This window comes from Calypte anna, chromosome W (assembly GCF_003957555.1).
Source record: "Calypte anna isolate BGI_N300 chromosome W, bCalAnn1_v1.p, whole genome shotgun sequence".
NCBI classification, from domain to species: domain Eukaryota; kingdom Metazoa; phylum Chordata; class Aves; order Apodiformes; family Trochilidae; genus Calypte; species Calypte anna.
The window spans coordinates 16677827-16701663 of NC_044276.1; the positions used below are offsets into that span (position 1 = coordinate 16677827).

A 23837-nucleotide genomic window follows, 5' to 3' on the forward strand; every position below is an offset into this window, starting at 1 on the left:
CTAGCCTCAGGGGGTATTGCTTTCTATTTACTGGTTTGGCCCCTGGTATTAATTCGATAACGACGGGAGCAGCCTGTTTTGATTTTCCAGGTACATCAGTTGCCCACACGGACGGAATATGTTCCGTTTGTGATTCGGGTGATGTTATGATTATCAGATTCCGGTTTAGCACACCTGATAGTCAGACTTAGGGCAGTTAGTGAATTGTTCTTCATTTACCTGGAGTTCAAGTTTGTTTTTTTATCAAATTTTATTACAGCTCCTAAATTCTCTAATAGGTCTCTCCCTAGCAGAGGTTTTGGAGAATTAGGTAAGTATAAGAATTGATGAATCCCATCTGTTTCCCAACACTGTCCTCAGATGTTAGCACTAGGCTCAAACACTCTGCGCAGCCAGAGGCTTGAACAGCTGCATCCATCTTAAGGGGTTCCGTCTGTGTGGACACACGTTTTGTTGTAACAGCCGAAGTTTTTCCTCTTTTGGATACCATGGCTCCTTCAAGAGAAGCGGGAGGTTGTTGTGACCCTTCTGCTTGCTCTGCCTGCGCGAACTGCCTCGCTAACTGCCGCGTCACCTTCCTGTTTGCCTGCTCCTGTTCGCCGCGCTCCAGGTCGCTGGCGCTCCCAGAAGCCGCTTAAATCCCTCCTGCCGGTCTGGGTGCCGCCCCCTTACCAGCTGATTGGCCTCTCCGGAGACCCGTCAGTAGAAAGAGTGTGCAGCACGCTGCCGGTAGCCGTTTGAATCCTCCACTCGATTCAGCCGCTTAAATCCCTCCTGCCGGTCTGGGTGCCGCCCCCTTACCAGCTGATTGGCCTCTCCGGAGACCCGTCAGTAGAAAGAGTGTGCAGCACGCTGCCGGTAGCCGGCATACTACGTACTACTAGTACATACTACGTAGTAGCCCACTTCCATTATGTGCTCTCCATGGGCGCCGTATTTGCAATTCTAGCCGGATTTACCCACTGATTCCCCCTATTCACAGGATTCACACTGCATCCCACTTGAGCCAAAGCCCACTTTGGAGTAATGTTCACAGGCGTAAACCTAACCTTCCCACAACACTTCCTAGGCTTAGCTGGCATGCCCCGACGATACTCAGACTACCCAGACACCTACACCCTATGAAATACTCTATCCTCTATCGGCTCACTCATTTCAATAACAGCTGTAATCATGCTAATATTCATTATCTGAGAAGCCCTAGCTTCAAAACGAAAAGTCCTTCAACCAGAACTAACAGCCACCAACATTGAATGAATCCATGGCTGCCCCCCTCCGTACCACACCTTCAAGGAACCCGCCTTCGTCCAAGTCCAAGAAAGGAAAGAGTTGAACCCTCAAACACTGGTTTCAAGCCAGCCGCATTAAACCACCTATGCTTCTTTCTTATAAGATGTTAGTAAAACCATTACATAGCCTTGTCAAGGCTAAATCACAGATGAAAACCCTGTACATCTTACATATGGCCAACCACTCCCAATTAGGATTCCAAGACGCCTCATCCCCAATCATAGAAGAACTCGTTGAATTTCACGACCATGCTCTTATAGTCGCACTAGCAATCTGCAGCCTAGTATTATACTTGCTAACCCTTATACTAATAGAAAAACTCTCTTCAAACACCGTAGATGCCCAAGAAGTAGAACTGATTTGAACAATCCTGCCAGCTATCGTCCTCATCCTACTTGCTCTCCCATCCCTACAAATCTTATACATAATAGACTAGATCGACGAGCCAGACCTCACATTAAAAGCCATTGGACACCAATGATACTGATCCTACGAATACACAGACTTCAAAGACCTAACATTCGACTCATACATAATCCCAACAACAGAACTACCGCTAGGCCACTTCCGCCTACTAGAAGTAGACCAGCGAGTTGTCATCCCAATAGAATCACCAATCCGCATCATTGTTACTGCTAGCGACGTACTACACTCCTGAGCAGTCCCAACCCTAGGAGTAAAAACCGACGCCATCCCAGGACGACTTAACCAGACATCATTTATCGCCACACAGCTGGGCATTTACTATGGCCAATGCTCAGAAATCTGTGGAGCCAATCACAGCTATATACCAATTGTAGTAGAATCAACTCCCCTTCCGCACTTTGAGAGCTGATCATCCCTCCTATCATCCTAACCACTAGGAAGCTATGCAACAGCACTAGCCTTTTAAGCTAGAGTGTCACGGTTTAACACTGACCCGGCAATTAAACCGAATAACAGACGCTCTCTTTAATCTCTCTCTCCCCTCGATGAAGAAAGGAGAGAGAATAAGGGAGAGAGACTTATGAGTTGGAAACTAAACTACACAACTTTAATGAAACAGTAATGGTAAATAGGGAAAAATTACTAAATATATACAAATATACAGGAAAATGGAAACCACATTCCTCCCCCCTTTCCCCCAGTAACTCTCACGTCACCACCGAGGCTGTAGGGCAGCCCTGGGAAAGTCCAGGCTGGACTCCTGGAGTCGGCAGCAGTCGGGAACTGGAGGCAGGAACACACAGATATGGGCTGGCACGGATCAGGACCACAGGCACACGAACAGACAGGATCCTTCCAGGATGCCGGGTGAAGGAAGGGAAGCAGGAAAAGATCAGGAAAAGATCCGGAAAAGATCTGGCTCGGTCCCCGTGATGCCTCAGATTTATACTGAGTGTGACGTATATGGGATGGAATACTCTGTTTGGTCAATTCTGGCATCTATCTTGTCTGTTCCTCCCCAAAGGAGGGCTCAGGTGGGGCCTCTGTGTCCTCCTGGACGGTAAAATATTTTCCTCAGAGCTGAGGAAAGCAGTGTCCTTGGCCCTGCATACCAGTCTCTAGCAGTAATTACAAACATCAAGTGTTATCAGTCCTAGAAGCACATACACTGTCTGAGAAACTTGCTGTTAATTTCAGCAAATGCAACTACTTACAAGGGACTTAGCTAAAAGCAAAAGTACAGAAACAGAAAACCACCTTTATCCTGGCCCAAACCAGGACATTCCACCCCTTATTCCATACCATTTGCGTCATGCTCCAATCATTACTAACTCTTATCCCTAAACATATCTATACACAAATTACTACTATCTCTCTGTGCTAAAAATCACTAAGTAATTCAGTCTACAATTGCAGATGTTCATCTATTGTAGCAGATTCTCAAAAGAAGGACCAGTCTTCACAGTTCATGTCCATGGTCCACAAGTTGTAGGTTGCAGATGGTAATTTCAAGGAAGTTACTGGATGCCAGCCGATGAACCTAGTTCTGGTTTCATCACCACAAAATCATCCTGAAAAACACTCATAGAACACTGTTAGTTTATGCAACAGTTCACATAACAGTAGTTATGGTGGGATACAAGTTCATGACTCCCAAAGAGTCTATGCATTACTGATTAAGCTAGACAAGCAGAAATTAGGAATTCTCACCTAGTGTTAGATTCCCTTGTGGTACACATTGTACTTCTCCATCTTTCATCATCACCCACCAAGTGTGTCCAGGCCCTTGAGCGAAAGCAACCCCACGAATGGGTTTACCTTTGCCCGAGGCAGGATAAATCCAAACTGTTTTCCCTAGCAGATTCTTTTCATGCACCACAGGCACTTTGTCCCCATCTACTGTGTGTAGAAGATCTGACTGAGCAGGACCAGCTCGATTGATGGAACCCCTGGTATTAACTAACCAGGTAGCTTTTGCCAAGTGCTTGTCCCAGTTTTTGAAAGTTCCACCACCCATTGCTTTTAAGGTAGTTTTTAACAGACCATTATACCTTTCAATTTTACCTGAGGCTGGTGCATGATAGGGGATATGGTATATCCACTCAATACCATGTTCTTTGGCCCAGTTATTTATGAGACTATTTTTGAAATGAGTTCCATTATCTGACTCAATTCTTTCTGGTGTACCATGTCTCCACAAGACTTGTTTCTCTAGGCCCAGGATAGTGTTCCGGGCTGTGGCATGAGGCACAGGATATGTTTCCAGCCATCCTGTACTTGCCTCCACCATTGTAAGCACATAGCGCTTACCCTGGCGAGTTTGAGGCAGTGTGATGTAGTCGACTTGCCAGGCCTCCCCATACCTATATTTTGACCATCTCCCTTCATACCACAGAGGTTTCAACCTTTTAGCTTGCTTAATTGCAGCACATATGTCACAATCGTGGATAACCTGCATAATAGAGTCCAAAGATAAATCCACCCCTCGATCACGAGCCCATCGATATGTTCCATCCCTGCCTTGATGACCTGAAGCATTGTGGGCCCATTTGGCCAAAAACAGTTCACCTTTATGGTCCCAGTCCAGATCTATTTGGAACACTTGAGCAGCCTCATCTGCTCGTTGGTTGTTTCGATGTTCCTCAGTAGCTCGATATGAAGGTACGTGGGCATCTACGTGACGCACTTTTACATCAAGTTTCTCTAACCTAGTAGCAATGTCTTTCCAAAGTTCAGCAGCCCAGATAGGTTTATCTCTACGTTGCCAGTTGTTTTGCTTCCACTGCTTTAACCAACCCCATAAGGCATTTGCTACCATCCATGAGTCAGTATAGAGATAAAGTCTCGGCCACTTTTCTTGTTCAGCAATGTCCAAAGCCAATTGGATAGCTTTTACCTCTGCAAATTGACTTGATTCACCATCTCCTTCATCTGTTTTTGCAACTAGTCGTGTAGGATTCCATACGGCAGCTTTCCACCTTCGATGGCCTCCTACCAGACGACAGGATCCATCAGTGAAAAGAGCATATTGTTTCTCGTTCTCTGGGAGCTGGTCGTATGGTGGGGCTTCTTCAGCCCGTTTTACCACTTTACCTGGTGGCATTCCAAAGTGTTTGCCTTCTGGCCAATGTGTTATTGCTTCTACAATTCCTGGACGATTGAGTCTTCCTATCCTAGCTCTCTGTGAGATTAAAGCAATCCATTTACTCCAGGTAGCATCGGTAGCATGATGGGAAGATTCTCTACCTGTGTACATAAAACCCAGTACAGGTAATCGTGGTACTAGGAGGAGCTGTGCTTCAGTACCAATCACTTCTGAAGCAGCTCTGACTCCTTCGTATGCAGCCAATATCTCTTTTTCAGCAGCTGTGTAGTTGGCTTCGGAGCCTTTGTAGTTTCGACCCCAAAATCCTAGAGGTCGGCCTCGAGTCTCTCCTGGAGCTTTCTGCCAGAGGCTCCATGTAGGACCATCACCTCCATCTCCGGTGTAAAGAATATTTTTGATGTCTGGCCCTGTTCGAATTGGTCCAAGGGCCATTGCCTGTACAATCTCCTGTTTAATATTCTCAAAAGCAGCTTGTTGTTCTGAGCCCCATTTAAAGTCTTTCTTCTTCCGGGTAATCTCATAGAGAGGTTTCACAATCTGATTATAAAGAGGAATATGCATTCTCCAGAAACCAACAGTTCCTAAAAAGGACTGTGTTTCCTTTTTGGTAGTTGGTGGGGCCATAGCTGTTACTTTGTTAATCACGTCCATTGGGATGTGGCGACGTCCATCTTGCCACTTAACTCCCAGAAACTGTATCTCTTGCGCAGGTCCCTTGACCTTGCTTCTTTTAATAGCAAAACCAGCCTCTAGAAGGATTTCAATTATCTTCTTACCTTTCTCGTAGACTTCCTTTGCTGAGTCACCCCATACAATGATGTCATCGATGTATTGTAGATGTTCTGGAGCTCCACCCTTTTCCAAGGTATCATGGATCAGTCCATGGCAGATGGTAGGACTGTGTTTCCACCCCTGGGGCAGTCGATTCCAAGTGTACTGGACACCTCTCCAGGTGAAGGCAAACTGTGCTCTGCATTCTGGTGCTATAGGAATAGCAAAAAATGCATTAGCAATGTCAATGGTAGCATACCACTTGGCTGCCTTTGACTCCAGCTCATACTGAAGTTCTAGCATGTCCGGCACAGCAGCACTTAGTGGTGGTGTAACCTCATTCAGGGCACGATAGTCCACTGTCAGCCTCCACTCTCCATTTGGCTTTTTCACTGGCCATACAGGACTGTTGAAGGGTGAATGAGTCTTGCTGATTACTCCTTGGCTCTCTAATTGCCGGATCAGCTTGTGAATGGGGACCACAGCATCTCTGTTGACACGATATTGTCTACGATGCACTACTGAAGTAGCAGTTGGCAGACGCTGGTTTGTAGTCCTCAGCAATCCCACTACAAAGGATTTATCTGAAAGGCCAAACAAAGTATGCAGCCATTCTGCATTCTCAGTCTTAATAGCTGCAGTACCAAAGGACCAGCGGTACCCTTTCGGGTCCTCGAAATCACCTCCCTTGAGGTAGTCTATGCCAAGGATGCACGGAGCATCTGGACCAGTTACTATTGGGTGTTTATGCCACTTTATTCCAGTGAGGCTCACATCAGCCTTCACAATAGTCAGTTCTTTAGATCCCCCCGTCACTCCAGAAATAGTGACGGAGTCTGTGCCTTTCTGATTCGATGGCATTAGGGTGCACTGTGCACCAGTGTCCACCAAGGCTTTATACTTTTGTGGCTCTAATGTGCCAGGCCATCGAATCCACACAATCCAATAGATTCGGTTGTCCCTCTCCTCCACCTGGCTGGAGGCAGGGCACCTCTAAGCTTGAGCACATACAGCATTGTCAGTATGTGCATTACTGGAGCTTGCATCCCCAGTACTCACACCTGATGTGCAGGGATCTTGAGTCACCAGCATATTTGGATTGGGTAGCTCCACACTGGAGATTTGAGCAGCCATCTTTTTAGAAGGACCTCCTTTTGCCTTCGGCTTACTCATCAACTTAATCACTCGGTCCTGTAGGTCAGCAGTAGGTTTCTTGTCCCACTTTGTCATGTCCTCTCCACACTCACACAGGAGTGCCCATAGAATTCCTCTTGGGATATTCTGTTTCCCTCGATTCTGTCTCATAGGAGGGCGTCTCCTCTTAATGGTGGCAATGGGGCGTCCTCCGTCTGTCTGAGGAAAAAGGGGTGAATGCAGTTTCTCAGATGCTCTCTTGATAGCTGAGACCCAGGCCCGATGAGGGGCTGTGACAGCCTCTTCACACTCTCGTGCAGTTTTAATCACTTCACCCACAGTTGTATCCACTTCTGCAGGAACCCATAGCAGTACTGATAGAGTATGGTTAAAAGGTGATGGTGCAGCATGCACAAACCTTTGCAACATAGGTTTAGGACATGGTACGTGATAAGGGTCTTCAATGTCATCATCATTATAGATCACTTCTCGTACAGCCAATTCTTCCAGATACCTGATAGCTTTTCCAAGTGTGGCTGCTTTGACTCGTGGGCAATCTATTGCCTCTTTATAGGGATATCTCTCCCTGACAGCTGACAAGAGTCGTTTCCACAGGCTAGTAGTTCCAGCCTTTTCCCCAAATGCCCGATCAATAGCTGCATCTTTGGCTACAGGGCCCAACTGCCTAGCTTCCTTCTGAGTTAATGTTATGGTAGCAGCCCCATCATTCCAGCATCGGAATAACCAAGAGAGGAGTGGTTCACCTGTAAAACGGCTGAAATCTTTTCTCAGAGTACGCAAGTCTCTCATGGAATAGGGCTGAGCAGATTCTGAGTCTGAGTCCTCATCTGACTCTGCTCTAGGGAATGCTGTACGAGGAGAGGCAGTATCCCCTGTTTCCTCTGTTTCCTCTATCACCTGGTCATCTTGTTCAGACTTGGAAGGGTTAATTTCTGATTTCCCTTGTTTTCCTTTTTTCCTAGTTACAGGGTTAACAAGTAACTGTGTGGGCTGAGGGGGAGAGGCTGAGGCATCTGCAGCAGTAGCAGCAACAGGGCTTGCTTTCTGAGCAGCGGCAGTGTCTGTGGGAGTAGACACAGCAACTGGAGCTGTAGCCGATAAGCTGGCAATGCTGGCCGGCTTTATCTGAGTTGTGCCCTTGCGTGAGGGGGGGCGAGAAGCGGCTGCAGAGGCAGGAGTGGGGGTGCTCTCTTTACGAGGTGTGCTCGTTCCCCTAGTTGTAGTTGTCTTACTCCTCACCAATATATGGTAGCAAATGAACACCTGAACACCAAAAATCAGGAGGCACAAAACTATAACAATCATATTGCCATTTGGACAAGAATCCACTGAACTCAGCCCAAGGGTGGTATGTTTCCTCAAAAGAACTCTGAAAACATAATTACGAACGAAGTTCTTAATCCTTCTATGATACATCACTGCACCATACACCATGATATACATCAATATTGAGGACCATATTGCAACGATGGTCCTTAAGCGTCTCTTACGATAGGAAAGCCACATATTAACACTCATTCCAGCTGCAAAACCACACATCACATTCCCTACATTCCAAAGGTACGGCATGATTGGTTTAATCTCCAACCCTGTGAAATTTTCAAAGAACAAGGTCTGATTCCAGCTCAGGAAAGCCATTCTTTCACTGGAGTTGGAATTCAAACTGTTCAGGCAATTTAGTCAAAATTTAAACTGGACTCGAGCCAAGTAGCTCGGGCCCCACGTTGGGCGCCAATAAATCTGTCACGGTTTAACACTGACCCGGCAATTAAACCGAATAACAGACGCTCTCTTTAATCTCTCTCTCCCCTCGATGAAGAAAGGAGAGAGAATAAGGGAGAGAGACTTATGAGTTGGAAACTAAACTACACAACTTTAATGAAACAGTAATGGTAAATAGGGAAAAATTACTAAATATATACAAATATACAGGAAAATGGAAACCACATTCCTCCCCCCTTTCCCCCAGTAACTCTCACGTCACCACCGAGGCTGTAGGGCAGCCCTGGGAAAGTCCAGGCTGGACTCCTGGAGTCGGCAGCAGTCGGGAACTGGAGGCAGGAACACACAGATATGGGCTGGCACGGATCAGGACCACAGGCACACGAACAGACAGGATCCTTCCAGGATGCCGGGTGAAGGAAGGGAAGCAGGAAAAGATCAGGAAAAGATCCGGAAAAGATCTGGCTCGGTCCCCGTGATGCCTCAGATTTATACTGAGTGTGACGTATATGGGATGGAATACTCTGTTTGGTCAATTCTGGCATCTATCTTGTCTGTTCCTCCCCAAAGGAGGGCTCAGGTGGGGCCTCTGTGTCCTCCTGGACGGTAAAATATTTTCCTCAGAGCTGAGGAAAGCAGTGTCCTTGGCCCTGCATACCAGTCTCTAGCAGTAATTACAAACATCAAGTGTTATCAGTCCTAGAAGCACATACACTGTCTGAGAAACTTGCTGTTAATTTCAGCAAATGCAACTACTTACAAGGGACTTAGCTAAAAGCAAAAGTACAGAAACAGAAAACCACCTTTATCCTGGCCCAAACCAGGACATAGAGAAAGAGGACTGCCAAGCCTCCCTAATGACATGCCCCAACTTTACTTCAAGGAGAGGCAGTATCCTCTATTTCCTCTATCACTTGGTGTCCTGGTTTGGGCAGTCAGCTGAGGACTCAGACTCAGAATCTGCTCAGTGAAGCTCCAGAACATGTACAGTACATCAATGACATCATTGTGTGGGGTGACACAGCAAAGGAAGTCTTCGAGAAAGGTAAGAAGATAATTGAAATCCTTCTAGAGGCTGGCTTTGCTATTAAAAGGAGCAAGGTCAAGGGACCTGCACAAGAGATACAGTTTCTGGGAGTTAAGTGTCAAGATGGACGTCGCCACATCCCAATGGACGTGATTAACAAAATAACTGCTATGGCCCCACCAACTACCAAAAAGGAAACTCAGTCCTTCTTAGAAACTGCTGGTTTCTGGAGAATGCATATTCCTTTTTATAATCAGATTGTGAAACCTCTCTACGAGGTTACCCGGAAGAAGATTTTAAATGGGGCTCAGAACAACAAGCTGCTTTTGAGGGTATTAAGCAGGAGATTGTGAAGGCAGTGGCCGAGACTTTATCTCTATACTGACTCATGGATGGTAGCAAATGCCTTATGGGGTTGGTTAAAGCAGTGGAAGCAAAACAACTGGCAATGTAGAGATAAACCTATCTGGGCTGCTGAACTCTGGAAAGACATTGCTGCTAGGTTAGAGAAACTTGATGTAAAAGTGCGTCACGTAGATGCCCATGTACCTTCATACCGAGCTACTGAGGAACATCAAAACAATCAACGAGCAGATGAGGCTGCTCAAGTGTTCCAAATAGATCTGGACTGGGACCATAAAGGTGAACTGTTTTTGGCCAAATGGGCCCACAATGCTTCAGGTCATCAAGGCAGGGATGGAACATATCGATGGGCTCGTGACCGAGGGGTGGATTTATCTTTGGACTCTATTGCGCAGGTTATCCACGATTGTGACATATGTGCTGCAATTAAGCAAGCTAAAAGGTTGAAACCTCTGTGGTATGAAGGCAGATGGTCAAAATATAGGTATGGGGAGGCCTGGCAAGTGGACTACATCACACTGCCTCAAACCCGCCAGGGTAAGCGCTATGTGCTTACAATGGTGGAGGCAAGTACAGGATGGCTGGAAACATATCCTGTGCCTCATGCCACAGCCCGGAACACTATTCTGGGTCTAGAGAAACAAGTCTTGTGGAGACATGGTACACCAGAAAGAATTGAGTCAGATAATGGAACTCATTTCAAAAATAGTCTCATAAATAACTGGGCCAAAGAACATGGTATTGAGTGGATATACCATATTCCCTATCATGTACCAGCCTCAGGTAAAATTGAAAGGTACAATGGACTGTTAAAAACTACCTTAAAGGCAATGGGTGGTGGAACTTTCAAAAACTGGGACAAGCACTTGGCAAAAGCTACCTGGTTTGTTAACACCAGGGGTTCCATCAATCGAGCTGGTCCTGCTCAGTCAGATCTTCTACACACAGTAGATGGGGACAAAGTGCCTGTGGTGCATGAAAAGAATCTGCTAGGGAAAACAGTTTGGGTTTATCCTGCCTCGGGCAAAGGCAAACCCATTCGTGGGGTTGCTTTCGCTCAAGGGCCTGGACACACTTGGTGGGTGATGATGAAAGATGGAGAAGTACAATGTGTACCCCAAGGAAATCTAACACTAGGTGAGAATTTCTAAGTTATGCTTGTCTACCTTAATCAGTAATGCATGGACTCTTTGGGAGTCGTGAACTTGTATCCCACCTTAATTACTGTTATGTGAATTTTTGCATAAACTAACAGTGTTCTGTGAGTGTTTTTCAGAATGATTTTTATGGTGATGAAACCAGAACTAAGTTCATTGGCTGGCATCCAGTGACTTCCTTGAAGTTACCATCTGCAACCTGCAACTTGTGGACCATGGACATGAACTGTAAAAATTGTGATAAAGGTGATTTTCTGTCTTGTACTTTTGCTTTTAACTGAGTCTTTTTTAAGTAGTTGCACTTGCTGAGATTAACAGCAAGTTTCTCAGACAGTGTGTGCTTCTAGGATTGATAACACTTGATGTTTATAGTTACTGCTAGAGACTGGTATGCAAAGCCAAGGACACTGCTCAGCTCTGAGGAAAACATTTTACTGTCCAGGAGGATAAAGAGGTCCCACCTGAGCCCTCCTTTGGGGAGGAACAGACAAGATAGATGCCAGAATTGACCAAACAGAGTATTCCATCCCATATACGTCACACTCAGTATAAATTTGAGGCATCACGAGGGCCAAGCCAGACTTCTGATTTCCGGATTTCCTGTTTCCCTTCCTTCACCCGGCATCCTGGAAGGATTCCGTCCGTTCGTCCGCCTGTGGTCCTGATCTGTGCCAGCCCATATCTGTGTGTTCCTGCCTCCGGTTCCCGACTGCTGCCGACTCCAGGAGTCCAGCCTGGACTTTCCCAGGGCTGCCCTACAGCCTCGGTGGTGACGTGAGAGTTATTGGGGGAAAGGGGGGAGGAATGTGGTATCCATTTTCCTGTATATTTGTATATATTTAGTAATTTTTCCTATTTATCATTACTGTTTCATTAAAGTTGTGTAGTTTAGTTTCCAACCCATAAGTCTCTCTCCCTTATTCTCTCTCCTTTCTTTATCAAGGAGGAGAGAGACATTAATAGAGATCGTCTGTTATTTGGTTTAATCGCCGGCCAGTGTTAAACCGTGACACTTGGTCATCTTGTTCAGACTTTGAAGGGTTAAGGCTCATTTCTGATTTCCATTGTTTTGCTTTTTGCATAGTTACAGGGTCAACTAGTAGCTCTGTGGGCTAAAGGGGAGAGGCTGTGGTGTCTGCAGTAGTAGCAGCAGCAGTACTCGCTTTCTGAGCAGCAGCAGTGTCTGTTGGGGTAGAGGCAGCAGCTGCAGCTGTAGCACATACGCTGGCAATGCTCGCTGGACGTATCAGAGTTGTGCCCTTGCGTGAGGGGGGGCGAGAAGCGGCTGCGGATGCAGAAGTGGGGGTGCTCTCTTTACGAGGGGCAGCTCTTGCTCTTCAAACAGCAACTCTCAGCCTCCGAAAAGGCATGCTCATTCTCGTGAATGTTGTTTTTGTGTTACTCCTCACCAATATATGAGAGAAATTAACAACACCCACCAGAAGATTCAGAAATGAAATGCTATTGCTACTAAAATCTGGTGGAGTCAGCCCAGAATAAGATGGAGTGGTATAATTTCCCAAATTAAAACTGGGAGTGTAATTACCAACCAAGTTATTTATCTCTATATGAAACACCACTGCACTATGCACCACAATATACATCAATATTGAGGACCATATTGCAATGATGGTTCTTAAGAAGCTCTTACGAAAAATAAACCACATAGTAACACTAATCCCAGCTGCAAAAGCACATATCACATACCCTGATTACCAAAGGTATGGCACGTTTGGTTTAATCTCCAACCCTGTGAAATTTCCAAAGAAAGAGGTCTGATTCCTGTTCAGCAAAGCCATATCGGTATCCTCCCACTAGAGTCGTAATTCAAACTATTCAGGCAAATTAGTCAAAATTTCAACTGGGCTCAAGCTAATTAGTTCAGGCCTAACTGAATGACAGTTGCTCTCTAGTAATCCCCCTTTGCTCCCTGATAAAGAAAGGAGCTCTTTGGCCCAAGTCATTGTTAGGTCGTTTTTTAAATGAGTCCCACTGTCTGACTCAATCCACTCTGCCGTTCCATGATGCTACAAAATATGCCTTTCAAGGAACAGAATGGTATTGCGGGTACTGGCACAAGGCACTGGGTATGCTTCGAGCCATCCAGTGTTTGCTTCTACCATTGTAAGCACATAAAGCTTACCCTGGCAGGTTTGAGGTAGGGTGATATAATCAATCTGCCAGGCCTCTCCGTATTCACATTTCAGACAGAATCCCTCATACCACAAAGGTTTTCATCTTCTGGCCTGCTTAATAGCATCACAAGTTTTACATTCGTGGATAACATGGGTGATAATATCAATTTTTAAATCCAGCCCTCAGTCTATGGCCCATCTGTATGTTCCATCTCTTCCTTGATTGTAGTGAAATGAGGCAATCAGGTGTTGCTAATTACAAGGTGGGAGGCATGAGCTTGTGTTAAGCCCACCTGTGCCCAATTAGGGCTTACCCCAGCTGTGCATGAGCAGGATTGGGCGACCAATAAAAGGCACCACTGGAGCTCACCCCTTGTAATTAGCAACACCTGATTGCCTCATTTCACTACACTTGATGACCAGGAGCCCACTGACCTTAGAATAATTCTTTTTGTTCCCAATCTGTCATGGTTTAACACTGGCCCAGCAATTAAATTGAATGACAGAGGCTCTCTATTAATCCCTGTCTGTCCCCTGATAGAGAAAGGAGAGAGAATAAGGGAGAGGGACTTATGGGTTGGAAACTAAACTACAAAGCTTTAATGAAGCAGTAGTGATTAAAAGGAAAAAAAATTACTAAATATATACAATTATACAGGAAAATTCACACCATGTTCCTCCCCCCTTTCCCCCAATACCAAGGCTGCAGGGCAGCCCTCGGAAAGTTCAGGCTGGACTCCTGGGGACAGCAGCATTCGGGAGTTGGAGGCAGGAACACACAGATACAGGCTGGCACAGATCAGGACCACAGGCAGACGAAGGGATGGAATCATCCCAGGATGGCAAAGCAAACAGGGACAGGTGAAGAAGGGGAAGAAGGAAGGGAAGGGGTTTGACCCTCGTAATCCCTGTATGACGTGTATGGGATGGAATACTCTGCGTGGTCAATTCTAGTCATTTATCTTGTCTGCTTCTCCCTCCAGGATGGTTGCAGGTGTGACCTCTTTTCTCCTTTTCTCCTTCAGAGAGCAAAATATTCAGATAGGATTATATTACCTTGTCCCTCCACGGACACACCCTTATCGTGGGGGAGGAGCTTGTGTTCCCTTGTGAGATTGCGAGCTATGCTGGTGGTGGCATATACCTCCAGTAGGGTGTCCCATGCCAGATAGGTCACAACTGAAGGGTCAGATAAAGTGTGTCCATGGGCAGGATGGGCTCACTATCCTTCAGGCAACCATCCTAGGAGAAGGACAACTCTAACTCCAAGCCTGGGCAGATGGAGCTCGTTTAGCCCTGTAAGGCCATCCATCTAAGAGAAGGATACTCTAACTAAACCTGCATCCTGAGGACTTCGCTGTCACTGTCCAAGCTTGCTAGGCCGTGGCAGATGAACCTTTGGAGTAAAGGGTGGGGCCAGTTCCACGCACGCTGTGCCTCACCTAAAAAAAACACTGCGCAGGCTCAAAGGGTATACCCATGCTTGTAAAGCCCCTGCAGCAATAGACGAGGGATGAAACGGTAGGTGGAAAGGTGCACTGGAAGCCACAGACTCAACCCTGCATAGAGGCAGCTCAGGACTTTGGTCGCTCGAGACTGACCCAGGAGATGACAGTCCTGTTTGGCAGCATCCTGAGTGACCAAGCAGTCTTTTTCAAGGAGAGCACTGCTTGCTCCACATGGAGAAGGGCCTAGAAAAGGTGGCCTAACCAAAGCTCATCACCACTCTCCACCCGGTTGGCTAACCACAGTCAACGGGCATCCTCTGATGAGGTCGAACAAAGACAAAGAGACAAAGGCATACACCTGCCTCCTAAGGTGTGTTCAGATTGACTCTTGCATGTTGGAACATCAGAACCATGCTTGAAACAGCAGACAGTGGCTGTTCTAAGCATCATTCTGCTCTATATTCTCACAAACTGTCACAACTTAACATCGACATTGCTGCTCTCAGTGAAGTTCATCTTCATGAGGAAGGCAATCTTAAAGAACATGGTGCCGGCTACACACTCTATTGGGCAGGCAAACCCAAAACCAAAAGACACCTCTCAGGAGTTGGATTCATGATTAAAAACTCCATTGCCTCCAAACTTGAATATTTGCCAACAGGTCATTCCAATCGTATTATTTCCTTATGCCTCCCACTACACAACAAGCAACATGGTATATATGCCCCAACCCTCCAAGCTGACCATGCAGAAAAAATCAAATTCTACGCCCGCCTGCGCCGCCTCACCCAAAAGGTTCCTACAGATGATAAGATCATAATACTTGGTGACTTCAGTGCCAGAGTAGGAAAGAACTATGAAGCCTGGAAAGGAGCACTAGGCAAGCATGGTGTTGGAAACTGTAATGATAATGGACGTCTCCTGCTTGAGTTTTGTGCTGAGCAGAAGCTCACCATCACCAACACTATCTTCCAACAGAAAGACAGCCTGAAGACAACCTGGATGCATCCTCGATCCAAGCACTGGCACCTCATTGACACTTCTTAGTGCGCCAGAGAAATGTTCACGATGTCCGTCATACCCAAGCGATGCTTAGTGCAGAATGTCATACAGAAAACTGCTTTGTGCGATGAAAACTTACCCTCTTCTTTAAGCCCAAACCTAAGAGGGGTGGCATCCCAAGGAGGAGAATCAAAGGTATCGATCTTCAAAAAGATACAGTGAGAAACATCTTCAAGCTAGACTTTTAGATCATCCCATAGATCCCTCTCCTGATGCACTTTGGCAACACATTAAAAATAGCATTTTGCAGTCCTCTGAAGAATCCCTAGGGTTCTCCTCAAAGAAAAACAAAGATTGGTTTGATGAAAACAACCAAGAGATCCAAGAATTGTTGACAAAGAAGAGAACTGCTCACCAAACACACCTTGCTCAGCCATCTTGCCATGTAAGAAAAGCAGCCTTTCGTCTTGCATGCAGTAAGCTCCAACAGAAATTTCAAGACATCCAGAATAAGTGGTGGATCAACCTAGCAGAAAAGACTTAACTATGTGCAGTTACGGGTGACCACAGAGGGCTCTATGAAGCACTGAAAGCACTGTATGGACCCACACACCAGGTCCAAAGCCCCCTACTCGGCACAGCCAGCCAAATGCTTCTCACAGAAAAACCTCCATCCTGGGCCGATGGTCTGAACATTTTCAGACTCTCTTTAGTACCAACCGTGTAGTCCAAGACTCAGCAATTCAGCACATTACACAACAACAGGTGAAAACTGAATTGGACATAGCTCCTACTTTGGGAGAGACTCTTAAAGCCATAGAGCAGCCGAAAGCTGGCAAGGCAGCTGGGGTTGATGGAATCCCATCTGACGTATGGAACCATGGAGGCCAAGCACTCCATGCTAAATTTCACAAGTTCCTTGTGAGTTGTTGGGAACAAGGCATACTACCACCAGATCTCCGTGATGCAGTCATCATCACCCTGTACAAGAAGAAGGGGGAAAAGTCAAACTGCTCCAACTACCAAGGTATAACTCTTCTCTCCATTGCTGGAAAAATCCTTGCAGGAATACGTTTGAATGGATTAGTACCTGCTATAGCAGAGGAAGTTTTACCTGAAAGCCAATGTGGTTTCAGAGCCAATAGGAGTACCACAGACATGGTATTTGTTCTCAGACAACTGCAAGAAAAATGTAGGGAACAGAACAAAGGTCTTTATGTGACATTCATTGACCTCACTAAAGCTTTTGACACTGAGTAGAAAGGGCCTGTGGCAAATCTTGGAAATCTTGTCTGGAAGGTCTCCTGCTCGCCCCCTGTCTACCAGACGGGTTACAACTACAGCTACAAAGAAGAAAAGAAGGGTAGTTGTAGTTGGTGACTCCCTTCTGAGGGGAACTGAGGGCCCTATATGTCGACCGGATCCATTCCACAGGGAGGTCTGCTGCCTTCCCGGTGCCCAGGTGAGGGATACTAGTAGGAGACTCCCTCAGCTAATCCGACCCTCAGATTATTATCCACTGTTGGTAGTCCAGGCTGACAGTGATTACATTAATGGAAGAAGTACCAGGGTGATTAAAAAGGACTTCAAGGCCCTGGGTCAATTAGTTCATGGGACAGGAGCACAGGTGGTGTTCGCCCCACTTCCTGCAGTAGCAGAGATGAATGATGAGAGGAATAGGAAAACCTACCTCATCAATAGGTGGCTAAGGGATTGGTGTCACCGGAGGAACTTTGGGTTTTTTGACCATGGGCCAAATTTCAGCATACCAGGTGGGCTGCATCTATCTAATAGGGGAAAAAGGACTCTAGCCCATAAGTTGGCGGGGCTGATAAGGAGGGCTTTAAACTAGGTTTGAAGGGGGACGGGGTTGAAACCGGGCTCTCCAGAAAGGAGCCCAAGAGTGGACAGCCCAAGTTAAGAGCCAAATCAGCAGCCCAGCTGAAGTGCATGTACACCAATGCACGAAGCATGGGCAACAAAAAAGAGGAGCTGGAAGCCATCACTCTCTACAACTACCTGAAAGGAGGTTGTAGCCAGGTGGGGGTTGGTCTCTTTTCCCAGGCAACTCTCAGCAAGTCAAGAGGATGCAGCTGTGCTGGGCAGGGCACATCTCCAGGATGGAGGATCACTGCCTCCCTAAGACTGGTAAACTTACCACTGGCTGCTGCAACAGAGGAGCCCCAAAGAGGAGATATAAGTACTCCCTGAAACAATCCCTCAGCCTTGGCCATATTGACTACCATCAGTGGTCCACTCTGGCCTCCAATCGGGAGACATGGAGACGCACCATCCATAACGCTGCTGCCTCCTTTGAAAACATACGTAGAATCACTCTTGAGGAGAAAATACAGCACAGAAAGAACCATGCCTTACCAGTACTGTCAAAGACTTTCTGCTTTGCCTTTGGCAACTGGACTTGCCTATCCCCCATTGGCCTTAATAGGCATCAGCACGCTTGCAGCAAGAGTGGGTAGAGCCCTTCTTAAATCTTCATTCACGAAACCAAGACATGATGATATAACAAGTCTTTCACCCTTATCATTTTGAAACCCCTTTTTCTTTCTTTTTTTTTTTTTTCAATTTCCAACTTACCAATATTTTCAGTTAAAATACACAAACGTGCCTCTCTTAAAAATTGGACCACCACCCCCTTTCCCCGAGGTGACCAACAGGAAGCACCCTGGATCTTTGGGTTTTGAATTCCCTATAACCTCTCTGTTTCACTCCTTCCAATTTCTTTGTTCTTTTCTACAACTATTTATTAACGCGAAATGCATACTTGGAGTTTGTCCATAAGTTAATCTTTTTCCCTTTTGCCAGTTCCAGCGCTCGAGTCAGGGAAATTATTTCTGCTTTCTATGCTTATGTGTTTGGGGCCAGGGCCCTGGACTCAGTTACCTGATCCGCAGTGGTTACAGCATACCCAGCCTTACAAATGCCTTGTCAAACAAAGCTGCTCCCCTCTGTGTACCAAGAGTCCTCAGCATCCTTTAGTTGGTTCTTCCTCCTGGTCAGGTCGACTGGAACACACTGCTTCAATTGTCTCCAGTCATGCGACACTGGTTCAACTGCAGTCCCACTAAGAAAAGATGCTTCATTGAAAGAGACTGCTTTGGCAGTCTGTGGCCTTGGAGTCTGGTAAATAGCCTGTTCTCTTGCTGTCCTGAGAGTACACTGCTCTGCTGAAATTTTGTATCCAAGATAATCACTTGTTGTTGGACCACTTGGGCTTTCTGTGGAGAGACTCAATAGCCATTAATTCCAAGATAATTTAACAGACTTATCATCCAGATCATACATAACTCCTTATTTTCAGTGGCTACTTGTAAGTCATCTACATACTCTAGTACTACCCTGCTTTCAGAGGTGTGGGATATTTAGAAAGCAATGGACACATAGTGAACAATCCAGACACAATCATAGAATCATAGAATCATAGAATTGGCTGGGTTGGAAGGGACCTCAGAGATCATCGGGTCCAACCCTTGAACCACCATTGCGGTTGCTAGACTATGGCACTGAGTACCACATCCAGTCTCTTTTTAAATATCTCCAGGGAAGGAGAATCCACCACTTCAGTGAGCAGCCCATTCCAATGCTTGATCACTCTCTCCGTAAAGAAATTCTTTCTAATATCTAACCTAAACTTCCCCTGGCACAACTTAAGACCATGCCCTCTTGTCTTGTTGAAAGTTGTTTGGCAAAAGAGACCGACCCCCGCCTGGCTACAACCTCCTTTCAGGGAGTTGTAGAGAGCAATGAGGTCTCCCCTGAGCTGCCTCTTCTTTAGGCTGAACAGCCCCAGCTCCTTCAGCCTCTCCTCATAGGGTCTGTGCTCAAGTCCCTTCACCAGCCTGGTTGCCCTCCTTTGGACCTGCTCCAGGACCTCGATATCCTTCCTGAACTGAGGGGCCCAGAACTGGACACAGTACTCGAGGTGTGGCCTCACCAGAGCTGAGTACAGGGGCAGAATCACTTCCTTGGACCTCCTGGCAACGCTGTTCCGGATACAGGCCAGGATGCCATTGGCCTTCTTGGCTACCTGGGCACACTGTTGGCTCATGTTCAGCTTCCTGTTGATCCAAACTCCAAGGTCCCTCTCTGTCTGGCTGCTCTCTAGCCACTCTGTCCCCCGCCTATAGCGCTGCATGGGGTTGTTGTGGCCAAAGTGCAGGACCCGGCACTTGGCCGTGTTAAACCTCATCCCGCTGGAATCAGCCCATCTCTCCAGTCTGTCCAAGTCCCTCTGTAGAGCCCTCCTGCCTTCCAGCTGATCCACACTCCCCCCAAGCTTAGTGTCATCTGCAAACTTGCTGATGATGGACTCAATCCTGTCATCTAAATCATCAATGAATATATTAAATAGAACTGGGCCCAACACTGATCCCTGGGGGATACCACTCGTGACCGGCCGCCAACTGGATGCAGCACCGTTCAGCACAATTTTTCAGCTCTAATTTCTGATCATCTTCTTCCGACCATCCGATTTCATTATTTGTCAACTTCTCATACAAAAATTTTACCTTTTCACTATAACTCTCAATCCACGGTCTGCAATATCCCAGTAATCCCAATAATTGTCTAATTTCCTTTTTATTTTTTGGGCATCTCAGAGCAGTATTCCGGATACTCTTTCAGGATCCAGTTTCTTTTGACCTTTGCTGAGCCAATATCCTAAATACTTTACCTCTTCTTCCACAAATTGCAATTTTGACTTTGACACTTTTAGTCCCTTGTTTCCCCAAGAAGTTTAATAATCTGATAGTAACTTCCCGTGTTTCTTTTTCAGTTTTCCCGGTTATTAATAGATCATCCACATATTGTAACAACCTCACATTCTCGGACATTTCAAAATCCTGTAACAGCTTCTCCAAAGCCTGCCCGAATAAATTAGGTGACACTGTAAATGCCTGCGGTAACACAGTCCACCTTAACTGCTGTTGGAAAATGGTGAGGGAAAACTAATGCAACCAATATGGTTGGTAAACAAGCTGCAACTTTATTGCGCAGTAACTTTTACTTATATAGTGTTTCTGTGACCACACCCCCGCCACCACACATCAACATAACGTTTTATTGGACACCCCGTGTGTTTACCTGTAGCACAGCGAATCCCTGGTGCAGGTAGCACAGGATTATGGGCCAATCTAATTGGCCCCTCAAACATGGGGTCGGGCACGGCAAAGGGGTTACACCCCCTACCTTTCGGGAACATTCAAGAACATTCTACAACAAACTGCTGCCTTCTCCCTGTCTATGGATCCTCCCACTCGAAAGCAAAATAATCTCTAGACTTTTCATGTAAGGGACAAGCCCAAAATGCATCTTTTAAATCTATTACGCTATACCAAATATATATTTGGGAGAAATGTGACTTAGGCAAGTATAAGGATTTGCTACTACTGGAAATTTAGTGATGACCCTCTGATTTACTGCCCTTAATCATGCACCATCCGGTATGTTCCGTTGGATTTCTTTACAGGCAGAATTGGTGTATTATGCGGGGACATGCAAGGTTCCAAAGTTCCTTGTTCTAAAAGCCTATCTACAATAGGCTTTAACCCTTTCCTCCCCTCCATTGAAATAGGATATTGTTTACTCCTGATTGGGTTATGTGGATCTGTTGTCTGAACTTCTATTGGATCCATATCTATCTTCCCAATTTCTCCCTCTGTATACCATACTGAGGGATCAATTATTTCTTCATCCATTTCTGTCAGAGTACGTAAATTAACTTGTAAATTTTCTCCATCACTTTGGATATTTATGTTTAATTTCATGATCAAATCTCTGCCTAATAAATTGTACTCTGCCCCTGGGAGCAAAAGTAAATTATTTAAACAGATTTTATTTTCTGTTTCTATTTCTACATCTTCTAGAATTGGTACTTTAAAAGGTTCTCATTTTGCTCTGATTACTTACATTTGATTTCTCCCTTTTGAAAGTTTTTGAATTTTTGATTTTTCAGCCCCTGTATCTACTAAAAATAAAAATTCCTCCTTATGGGGACCTATTAATAACTTTATCAAGGGCTCTTTTGATGTTTTAGTCCCCAGAAAATAAAGCCCCTGACACTTCTATTCTCCTTTTAACACTTTCTCATTATTCTCTTTCTTCCTACAGTTCTTCTGGATGTGCCCTCTCTTATTGCAATAAAAACAAAGAGGGCCCCCTGGATGTCGAAGAAAATCCTGCCGCAATCCCCCATGGAACCCGCCTGTTTTTCCTTGCCCTCTCATTCCCATATCTCTTCCATGATTTACCTCCCTTACTGCCGCTACAAAAATTTTCGCCTTCGTCTTCACATTCTCATCCCTCTATAAACTTTCTGCTCTTCCCTCAACAACACTTCCAAACCCCTATCGAGCCTAATGTCTGGGCAAGCTTTCCCATATCCTTTTTAAAACTTCTAACATCACTTGTATTAAGGGGAACTGTCACAAATCCTAATCCTCCTTGATTCCCACCAAGCGGTACTTCCCTTAAGGGGTACATTAAAGCAGTCTCGTGCTGCCTCTCTTAATCAGCTGCTCATCTTTCATTGACAGAACGTTACAGAGGTATTGCCGGCGCCTGCGGAGCAACCAACAGCAGATTATGCAAATGTGGAGGAGGCAGATGGTCTAAAGGTTCTCATTTTTCTTTATCTTTGCTTTTCTTTTCATTCTCCTCCTCCCTAGCTTTTAATGTGAGGAGGGGCACTGAACATATAGTAGAATTCTGGATCCATAAGTATGCATAGTCACTTTCTTCCTGTGAAAATGGTTTTGGCCAAATTGTCATGCAATATTGCACTAATTTCATTTTAGTTTTTCCTTTTCTTTTTTCCCTTGCTATCCCAATATTTAATCATAAGACCTAAAGGACTCTCCGGAGGAATATCTGGTACCTGACCTGATTTCCTAATACTAGAACTCTTCAAACTCTTCTGTCCCATAATATGAGGATTTTACTAGTGGCAATCCTCTCGCCCTTGGCTGCTTCAATAAGAGTGTCTTGCAAGTGGCTTAAATACCTTATCACCCACCCACGAGTCCTATAGGAATCGCTTCGGTCCTTCACCGGCCAAGACCCTCGTGGGAGATTGGAACTGCGGTTAGAAGACCTCCACAATCGCTTCGGAACCAGGTTCCATCTCAGTCGCACTCTTACACACACACAAGCAACCAAATCCCACCCAACCGAACAGTATACACCTTTAATACTTACGACCCCGTTGTCTTCGTTCAGATCTTCGCACGCAGCATTACGGGCAAAACACACTACTGCAATCTACAAAAGAGCTCATCACAGAATAAAATTCAATTTTTGCTTATTGCAATTTGGGATTCAGGATCCTGTCAGTGAAGCCGGGGGAGTGAAAAGGAGCCACCGAAGATTGGTGGGGCACCTCTCCAATCTGGACCTCAGTGCAAGCACTGAGAGGGATCCTGGACGAGCTCCCAGAAATTATTATAAATGACCGAGACTCAATATTCTGCTAATGGTTTAATTTAATTAATAAAATTGAAATTGTAATGAGCAAAACAGCGCTGGGTACATGGGGAGTCTCCGCTCCACTCACATGCACAAATCTAAAACTCTAGAATTACCTTTTATTGATTACAATTCTATGCATATTCAAAAGGAGGTGGGTTTACATACATATTCACAGGATTACATCATTCCATTATAATATTAATGATAGGCGGAGTCTGGGCAGAGTCTTCTTTTGGGGAGATACCCGGGGGTTGTCAGGGGTCTTTGGATGAAGTAAAAGGTCTTCCTCAGGCTTGAACTTTTTACCTTTCTTGATTTCGCTGACTTCATTATATTGTTGAAGGCGATATCAGACCCTAGCCATAACTTTCCCCTTATCTGCTGGTTGTGATATCTTTATGTTCTTTTTGTGCAGATGTTCACATTCCTTTGGTGCCTAGTTGGCCTTGGCAGTGTCTTGTTTTAAGAACAGGACCTACACTTTTAATTATCTTCGAGACAGAAGTTATCCTCGTTAGGGCTTTGCTTTGTTCACACTGAAACAGTGGAAAATTACGTCTCAAATGCTTTGTCTAGCCCCATATTCACTTCTTTCTCAGTTTAATTCTTTTCCTGAATTTTACTGGTTAGGAATACAAATTCATTAACATATATTACAATCATATATTACATGCAGAAGTCTAATTAGAAAAAGACTAGGGGCAACTAAGTCCAGAGAGACTAAGCCAGAGACTGAGCACCGTATTGTGAGTT

At 45.5% G+C, this 23837-nt stretch overlaps 2 long non-coding RNA genes across 15 annotated transcripts in view; one reads left to right on the forward strand and one right to left on the reverse strand.

Annotated features, from left to right (window-relative positions):
* LOC115600065 overlaps nucleotides 1-16619 on the forward strand; it is a 23429-nt gene extending 6810 nt beyond the window's left edge. Inside the window, exons 2-3 of one of the 14 annotated variants that reach the window (XR_003988793.1) lie at nucleotides 5006-5010; nucleotides 16608-16619. This is a non-coding gene — a long non-coding RNA (uncharacterized LOC115600065). Of the gene's footprint in view, nucleotides 1-259; nucleotides 270-3513; nucleotides 3526-4581; nucleotides 4593-5005; nucleotides 5011-5559; nucleotides 5571-5875; nucleotides 5887-6154; nucleotides 6167-8428; nucleotides 8443-9438; nucleotides 9451-9691; nucleotides 9704-10889; nucleotides 10903-12807; nucleotides 12820-12866; nucleotides 12878-15174; nucleotides 15189-16607 lie in introns of those variants that run through there. The other 13 variants (XR_003988789.1, XR_003988798.1, XR_003988790.1 and 10 more) reach the window with 13 other exon arrangements.
* On the reverse strand, nucleotides 2038-9339 carry LOC115600066. Its single transcript, XR_003988799.1, has 2 exons — nucleotides 9298-9339; nucleotides 2038-2183 (listed from the first exon to the last, which is right to left on the reverse strand). It is a non-coding gene; the product is annotated as an uncharacterized LOC115600066 (long non-coding RNA).
* Nucleotides 16620-23837: the final 7218 nt, after the last annotated feature.